At 30.4% G+C, this 10110-nt stretch overlaps 1 pseudogene; it reads left to right on the top strand.

The window, feature by feature from the left end:
- Positions 1 to 4634: 4634 nt before the first annotated feature.
- On the top strand, positions 4635 to 5368 carry LOC140675617 (fatty acid synthase-like; annotated as a pseudogene).
- Positions 5369 to 10110: the final 4742 nt, after the last annotated feature.

Here is a 10110-nt window from a genome sequence, read left to right as displayed (position 1 = left end):
ATCTACTATTATTCTAGAGTATAAAAGTAGTCAATTTTTTTAGTTAAACAACCAATTTTTAGGTAATATGTTCGAAAAGTTATCTACAATAAAAGTTTATTATATATTTCGATTACTTTGTAGAAAACGTTTTGTTTTAATCACATTTCTCAGAAATTAATAACTAATAGTTAACAATTCTTAACTGCTTTTAAACTTTTGAAACGATAGTCTATATATTATTCATGTACCAAGAGTAAAAAGTTGCGTAAAGTTATTGAATATATATAATTGGATATAATTAAGATTATAATTAAAAACTTAATAAGTGGTTACATATAATAAGAATCTATAGTTTTCTTTATTTGAATAATAATCATTGAATGTATGAGTTTATAAAAATCAGTAATGCAGGATAATTTATTTGACAATATACTACATTAATATGATTTCCAGTGCACAATAATATTCGAAATTCTGTACTTTGTCATTATTGAAAAGTATATCTTTTTTACCAAAACGGCTAAATAGGGATAAAGTTAATAAACTTATAGACATGTGTTCATAAAAGTTAAATAGTAATTAATAATAAATTTTACTTTTCAATAATGACAAAGTACAGAATTTCGAATATTATTGTGCACTGAAAATCATATTAATGTAGTATATTGTCAAATAAATTATCCTGCATTACTGATTTTTATAAACTCATACATTCAATGATTATACAAATATAAAGAGAACTATATAGATTCTTATTATATGTAACCACTTAAGTTCCTAATTATAATCTTAATTATATCCAATTATACATATTCAATAACTTTACGAAATTTTTTACTCTTGGTACTTTAATAATATATAGACTATCGTTTCAAAAGTTTGAAAGTAGCTAAGAATTGTTAACTATTAGTTATTAATTTCTGAGAAATATAATTAAAACAAAACGTTTTCTACAAAGTAATCGAAATATATAATAAACTTTTATTGTAGATAACTTTTCGAACATATTACCAAAAAATTGGTTATTTAACTAAAAAAATTGACTACTTTTATACTTTGGAATGATAGTAGATTTTTAATAAGAATCTTGTTATATGTATATTTAATACATATATGTATTAAATATGTTATATGTATATTTAAGTTGGCATCAATAAAAACTAAAAAAAAATTAAGATCTCTTTATTTATTTTCTTATTTAACATCCATATTTTGTCGATAACTTTTAGTTCAATTGTAATTATTTAAAATTTATAGCTTTTTAATTATTTCTATATAAAATGAAAATATTTTAAATATATCAGAAAAAGTATGCGGAAAAAATTCGAATAATAATATAATATAAATAAATAATAATTAAAAAATATAATTTATTTTAGTTTAACACTCATAAATGACTTTGACTCAAACATATATTATCAACATAATAACTCTGAGTAATTAAAAGATTTTAATCGTTATTATTTAAATATAAATATACAATAAAAACTTAAAAAAATAGACGTAGACTTTTTAATTTTAACTTTTTGTCTTTCAATACCGTTTGGTACTTTTTTATCTACTTTAATAAAAGAGTGAAGTACAAAATTACATGTAAAGACTGGTCGATGTTTCGTATATCCGTCAGACAAGCAAACTTTTAAAGACAAGTATCAATAAACATAAAAATCATACTAACTAAAACACATCACACAAAAATCTGTTATCACGGACCACAGATTGAACAATCATAAATTTGAAATGTGGAAATCTTGGATGCCTTGGAGTCCTTTCTAAATAAGAGATTTTTGTCGCAAATGCTGCTTTATTAGACGCCAAAAAAAGTTTAAATCGACAGAAAGATACAGAATGCTTATATTATATATGTACGTTTATTGTTAAAAATATGTTAAGAGTTTAAGAAATTTTGCGCTTTTAGATTCTCTCTATTTAGAGGTTTATTTAGAGAAATTATTTAGAGATTTGAGTTTGTTACTGGCAACTTGTAAACAGCGTCTGACGGTTCTGTGTACTTTGTCCCAATTATACAGATGTGTGATGAGTTTCTTTCTGGTTCCTATTATTTTTCTCTCAATTTTGCCATTATAGTGTTATATCGAGAAGTGCATTTGAGCACGCATTCGGTATTTTTGTCTGTAAAGTTTGGAGCCGGTAAGAAACTTATTACATTTTGCGTGTCTGGGTACTACCTTTTTAAGTATTTTAATACGTTATATGATTATATTAGGGTGTCCCATAAGTTTCTTTCCTTTTTACGAAATAAATACACGATATTTCTTGCTTAAAGTTGATTTATTGCGTTATATATGAACCGTTCTGCTCTATCACCTTTTTCCATCTCTCTCAGGAAGCCTCATTATTCCCTCTTTCCAAAATTGTTGGGGCTTACTTGCAAAATATTCTTCGAGGTGCGTTTTTATTTCGCTTACAGATTGGAACCGTTTATCATGGAGAGAATTTTTTAATGACAGGAACAAGTATATATATATATATATATATATATATATATATATCAGTTTCTCTAATTGATAGAGGTATTACCGTAGTGAAATAAAAGTGTATGTCTGTATTTTTATAAAGTATTTATTGGAAAATTAAATAGATTAATAAATGTATACTCAGTTCAATAAATTCTAATAATAAAGTAACACCGACAAAAGTAAATCACAAAAGAAATTTTTTTTTACCTAATTGAAGAGAAATAGAGATGTTTATTTAGAGTCTTCTCGCGCACGAATAATTACAAAATTTATAACAAGAAAACATTTAACGTCAAATAAAAATTTAGAAGCACAAAGCAAGTCATTTATCGAAAATGTAAAATATTTAATTATATAATATGGAATTGAAAATGTATATAATTCGGACCAAAGTGGACTTCAATTAGAATTTCATTCCGGTCGTTCAGTGTCACCTATTGGCACTAAAAAAATGGAACGCATAGTACAATCCATATTAGCAACTACACATAGTTATACTATACAACCTATTGTTTCAGCTGATGGTAAATTATTATTGCCTCTTTTTATTGTTTTAAAAGAACCTGCTGGAACATTTGGTCCAACGGTAAAAGAAACAATGTTTAAAGAAGATAATATCTTTGTCATGGCATCAAAATCTAGAAAATTAACATAACCAAAATTAGCATCATTTTGAGATCTGGATGAAAGAAGTGTTTTTTCCAAATGTTGGACCAAAATCAGCTTTATTATTAGATTCTTGGACTGGTCATTGTCCTGATATAATTCAAAGAAACAAACCAGGTTTTATAGAAAATATCAATTTGTTAACTATACTGGCTGAAACAACGGGAAAAATACAACCTTAAGATGTATTCGGTTTTCGTTTATGGAAAAATTTTGTTAAACATTTTTCGGATACCGTCATGCTTTTACATCTTGAGGTCAAGCTTCATTCAAGAAGCAATATGTTAAAATTACAATTATTAATACAATCAATTTTCATCACCGAGGTTTAAAAATTTATTTAAATATGCATGGTATAAAAGTGGTTATTTAGAAAAGAGACCAAAAGAATTTGATACACCAGTAGATTTTTGTTTCAAAAATAATTTAAAACCAACATGCGATATTTGCGGTGAAGTTGCTGTAATTGCCTGCGCATGGTGTAAAAAGTCCCCTTGTATAAATCGTTTCTTTTACGATCATCATCTTTGTAACCGATATAAACCATGAATATTTGTTATTCTTGTATGCAATAATTATGTACACTATTTTATGTATACTTATGTAATATTTCCATATGATTTATTAAGATAATGTGTTGTGAGTTATTCGAGCGCTGTGAGATCATTTTAGATAGTTAAGATCACGCGTTATTTGTGTGGTAATTGTGCTCTCTCATTCCCTTTGAAGTGGGAGAAATTTGGACAAGGGAAGAAAGAGAGTCGTCGCTCACCCCAGTCGTTCTCGAAAACGGTAGGACTCGAATAGCAGTTCGTTTGTAGATCCATATTAAAAAGGTATAAATTAATGTGTGTCGCGTCGTCATACTTAGATAATATAAAGATAATCAATCAATATACAGCTGACACGGACGTAACAATATATATAATATTATTTTTACTCAGTTTCTTTAAATCTTGACAGATATCTATGAAATGCCTGCTCGAATAGGAAAAATGAACAATATACAAAAATTTGACGCAGAATTCTTTAATATATCGGCCGAAGAAGCTCATGTACTTGATCCTGGATGCAGAATGTTACTTGAGCATACTTATAAAGCAATTATTGACGCGGGTGTAAATCCTGCAGAATTACAAGGAACAAACACAAGCGTTGTCACAGCAATAAGTGTTTGTGAATCATATCAAAATTTGGTATACGAGAAACCTCACGTATGTGATTCACATTAGTTATTTTAATTTAAAACAAAATAGATAAAAGAAGCACGCGCTCTTAAAATAGTGTATAAATATATTAATATATGTATACATATAGAAAGATTGCGATTAATATAAGGAAAATGTTTTTGATAAATGAAATAAAAACTGTAATAAGTAACAGATTGCTGGATTACCCATTCTTGTGTGCAATAAAGCTATGATAGTAAACCGAATTTCTTATTGGCTTGGCGTTATTGGACCATCGTATAACATCGATACTGCATGTAGCTCGAGTCATTTTGCTATGGTGGAAGCTTATAGGATGATTCGATCTGGCGTTTGCGATGCAGCTATTGTTGCTAGTGTCAATTTATGTATTCATCCTTTATTTATTCATCAGTTTTTTTGTCTAGGTATGTGAAAAATAATATTATCGTGTTCAAAGTTGTTGCATTGTCTAATGGTATATACATATTTATTGATATATCTATGAAATAATAATATTTAATTAATTATATTATTGTAATAATATTTTTTAAATTATTTTATTAAATTCAGTTATTTTGTTTTTAAATAATAAATAATGTAGTTAATTCTTTTACATGTATTTATTAAAGTTCCTTATAATAATACTTAGTAAATTAATAAAAAAATCGGTAACAAAATTATATTGATTGTAAACCTTACGATCAAGAAGGTTCTGGTTACATGTAGTGAATCAGCTGTAGTAGTATACCTACAAAAAACAAGGGATGCAAGAAGAATCTATGCAACTTTTGTCTATGGTAAAACCAACTGCGATGGCTATAAAGAAGAAGGAATTACCTTTCCATCATTTGACAAGCAAAAAATGTTACTGAAAGAATTTTACGAAGAATGTGATATTTCGCCTTTTGAGCTATCTTACATGGAGGCTCATGCAACTGGTACTGTAGCTGGAGATTCTGTGGAACTTCAAGCCATCGATGAAGCTTTGTGCGCTAAAAGAGACTCTCCTCTGTTATTGGGTTCAGTGAAGTCGAATATTGGACATTCTGAACCCGTTAGCGGTCATTGTCAAATTGCAAAAGTAAGTTTACAACAAGATACGATAAAATTAAAATAATTATATGATCTAATGCTACATGTAAGCTTATGAAAGTATTTTTTTATTATTTATTATAATTATAGAACTTGCAAGATATTATTATCACTATAAAAAACTGTATTTATCTCATAAAGGTTATAATAGCGATGGAAACTGGTATAATTGCGCCTACTATACATTTTAAACGTCCACGAAAAGAACTGACTGCTATCATTGAAGGAAGAGTAAATGTAGTCACTGAACTGACAGAATTGAAAGGTGATTATATCGGTATTAATTCCTTTGGATTTGGCGGCGCTAATTGTCACGTATTACTGAAATCAAATACAAAAATTAAAGTCAATCACGAAGTAGACGGTAATTTATCTAGGCTTGTAGCTATATCTGGACGTACAGAGGAAGCAGTTAAAATTATATTAAATGACGTAAGAACACATTAAAATTTCAACAATAATAATTTATAAAATTCTAGTTTTAAGACTTCTGCGGCTACTAAAATCCTTAGAGGAAAGTATTATAGTTTCAATACATATATTATTATTTTAATAATAATAATTTATAAGGTTCTTAAATAAAACTAATTATTGGAAGGTTTTTGAATGAGGTAGCTAGCAGGTTTTTTAATTAACACGGTACACCTTTATTATAAGAAAATAGCCAAGGATATAAAGGAGAGATTATTATTGTAGCCAGGCAATTCTAACGGCGATTATTATAGCCACGAGTTGTATCTCATCTATTAGAGAGATATCATCCTGTAGTGTTTTGTGACATACTACACGCTAGCTGTATCACAGACTAACGAACATCTAGAAAGTACATATAAACAGAGACAAATAAGATATATATCTCAATACTAATAACATCAGAAGAAAGGTAATGTAATTAAATAAAGCTCTTAAGTACCCAGTGCTAGTTATGCAAATTGTATAATAAGTATCTCAGTATTTTTAAAAGCTTTGTTTAATTATATGGCTTGCATTAAAATTATATTGCTGAAGATGGCCCAAAAATAGACCGAAATGTCCAATTAAATGTGTTTTTCGATTTTTTGAAAAATCTTGAGTTTTATTTGCATTCTTTACATTCTGCGCTTTGCTCATTTTGTTTTTTTCTGACGTTATTAACATTATTTTATTAATAATCTAATCTTTCTTATACTTATCTCATATGATGAATACTATATAGTTAATACTACTACAGTAATCTGTAATTTAGTTTATTTACGAATTAAGCTTTTGTTAAGAAAAAAAGACGATACAAAAATAATTACAAGTATATTGTACATATATACTTAAACACAAAGATATACATAAAATATATAATTATAATATATTATAATAAAAAGAAAAATAAGCAAAAGCTATACAATACAACATTTATATATTACATTATAAAATAGTAATAATATAGTAGTACAAATAATAAAGTATGTTAATAATAAGTAATGCAAAAAATAAAAAAATAAATTCTTACTAGAAGAAATTAAAACTAGAAAAGATTTAAGAAAGTGTTTCACGTGATATATAGTATTTAAAAAAGTAATTTAAAATATATTTGTAATTTAAAATATATTTAATTAAAATATATTAAGTATACTTCATTGTTAATTCTAATAATGAGATTTATGTAAAAATTATATAAATACTTAAAAGTCTAATTATAACACGTATATAGTTGCGATCACGTGCATATACACACACACGCACACACATATACATATACATATACATATGAGTTACTCAGATATACCAAGTGGTATGTACAAATCCATTAACAGAAGTTTGAAAAATAAAGGCCCAGTAAACACTACATATTCCTGAAATATTTATAAAATGTTTCCAAAATCCAAAATGAACATCCCAAGAATATTCTAAAACATTCTGGAATATTTAAAGAATGTACAGAGAATATTCAAATAAGAACAAAATGTTTTGATTTTTTGTCATTTTGTATACTATTTTATTCAATTTTTTATTTCATTTTTTATGTTTCTGATGAGGCGGGGATCGTCAAACATCAAGGCAGATGGAATAAACCAAATAACCGATTCCTTTATATTAGGTTTATTATTCAATTAATATAAAGTGAAACGATAGGTAGACAGAAGGTGAAGGAATGTATATATTGAATATAGTAAAGGTTGCATCTATACCGAGTTATAGATGGCACAGTGTGATAAAGATCGTGTATTCTGTGTCGGTATGATCATTTTCAACACTCCCCCTCAATATGCGGTCTTGATGCATCCGTGTAGTTGACTTTCTTGAGTCCTAGTTGTTGAATGCATTTTAAATGCTTTGGTCGTGGCAGACCTTTTGTCATGACGTCAGATATCATTTCGTTCGTGGATATATGTTCAACCTTAATTAGTTCGTTACTTAAGGCTTCGCGAACGAAATGATGCTTCACATCTATGTGTTTGCTTCTGGGATGGTAACCTGGGTTTTCGGCGAGTTTCTTCGCTCCCAGGTTGTCATTGAATATTGTTGTATCCATTAAGTTGTCAAATCCTAGTTCGAGTAAGAAATTCTGTAGATAAATAGACTCTTTCGTGGCTTTTGCTAATCCCATATACTCTGCTTCGGTTGAAGATAACGCGACGGTCCTTTGCTTCCTGGCTTCCCAGGAAATTGCGGCGTTACTTAGGATAGTTGCATAGCCGGTGTATGAGCGTCTGTCGTTCGGACAATTTGCCCAATCTGAGTCGACGAAACATCTTAAAGGATCTGATGATGGTTCAAATACGAGTCCCAGATTTATGCTTCTGCAAAGATAACGTAAAACACGTTTGGCGGCTATCCAGTGATTTTCGTCGTAGCAATCGTTAAATTGGCTTAGGCTACTTACGGCGAAAGCAATGTCTGGCCTTGTGGACACAGCTAGATACATCAGTGCGCCGATTAGTTCTCGATAAGGAAGTTTTGTCCTTGTGGCTTCCGATGTTGCGTTTGGTATTGTCAGCTTTTGACTGATGTCTATGGGTGTACTTACAGGGTTTGAATCCATCATTTCAAAACGAGTCAAAATGTCGATAATACATCCTCTTTGGTGCATGGCGATTTTGTTTCCTTCTCTGATGAATTGAATGCCTAGACAATGTTTAATTTCGCCAAGATCTCTTATTTCAAATTCTTGCGATAAATTCATTTTCATCTGTTCCATCCGGTTGATGTCTTTCGAAGCGATTATTAAATCGTCGACGTAAACTGCTATGAGGATTAGATCTTCGTTCTTTCCGATGCGATATACACATGGGTCAGCATTCGATGGAGTGGCGCCGTATTTTCTCAGTACTTTGTCCAGGGTGGCGTGCCAATTTCTTCCGGCTTGTCTAAGACCGTATAATGATTTCTTTAAATGACAGACTTTGTTTTTCGTATTCAATTCTTGTAACATCGATTTTGCTTTCTCGTATAATTTACTACCCTTTCTTTCCTTTTCAATTAATGTTTCCAGGGATTCGATGATGTAATTGGGTGGCTCCATGTATATAGACTCTTGAATTCTTCCATTTAAGTATGCAGTTGTTATGTCCAATTGATGAATTAACATTTTATGGTGAACTGCAAGCGCTACTAGCAACCGAACTGAGCTCATACGAGCTACTAGTGCAAAAGTTTGATGGAAGTGTATTCCCGGACGTTGAGCAAATCCCTTGGCTACTATGCGAGCCTTTTTTCTCTCTATTGTTCCGTCGGGGTTGAATTTGTTTCGGAGTACTATGCGGCTTCCTATTACTTCTGTATTTTCGGATCGTTCTACCATTTGCCAGGTATCATTTTTGATAATAGATTTCATTTCTGTGGCCATTGCGTCGAGCCACTCATTGGCGTCCGCACCGGATAGTGCTGTTTTAATTGGTATTTCTGAAAGAAATGCGTATTCAGGTTTTGTTGTTTCAATATTTTCCGCATATTTTAAATTGAACAGTTTCCGCGGTCTCCCTCTGAGTCCAGTACGTTCGATTTTTGGTCTTCCGGGCGCTCTCCTAGGAGTGTCGGGTAATGCTTCCTTCTGTGCCACGTCTTCCTGTACTGCTCGATCGAGAAGTACCGGTTCGTCAATCTCTTCCAAAGGGTTTGCTTCAATGATGACGTCATTGCCATTCGAGTGGTTGATTTCTTTACTGCTGTTTTCCGGAGTGAATTCCTTATAATTCTGCGATTCAACTTCTGACATTTTTAGAAATTTTACGTCGCGTGTAATTTCGATCTTCTTCTCGGAGGGTATCCATACTCTGTATCCTTTTGAATCTTCCGAATAACCGAGGAATATTTCACTTTTGCTTCTAGGATCGAATTTTCCTTTTCCGGGTTTCGTATTCAAGCTAAAGACTCTGCATCCAAATTCTCTGAAGTAGCTTACATTTGGCTTCTTTCCGGTCCAGGCTTCATATGGAGTTTTTCCATTTAAGCTGTTGGTAGGGCATCGGTTTCTAATGTAGTTAGCTGTTGAGTATCAGGAGACACCTTGCCATATCGTTCAAGGTTCTGTTCTTTCTTTCTGCGATACCATTTTGCTCTGGATTGTAAGCGATGCTGAATCTTCTTGCGATGCCATGTTCCTTCAGAAAATTGTCGAATTCATTGGATTTGTATTCGGTGCCATTGTCAGATTGTAAATACTTAATTCTTTTTCCTTTTTGATTTTCGACCAAGTTTTTGAATTCTTTAAATTTTTGTAGAACTTC

Source organism: Anoplolepis gracilipes, unplaced genomic scaffold (genome assembly GCF_047496725.1).
Source record: "Anoplolepis gracilipes unplaced genomic scaffold, ASM4749672v1 Contig20, whole genome shotgun sequence".
NCBI lineage: Eukaryota > Metazoa > Arthropoda > Insecta > Hymenoptera > Formicidae > Anoplolepis > Anoplolepis gracilipes.
The sequence above is the reverse complement of the archived record's forward strand: the minus strand, read 5'-3'. Positions and strand labels throughout refer to the sequence as shown.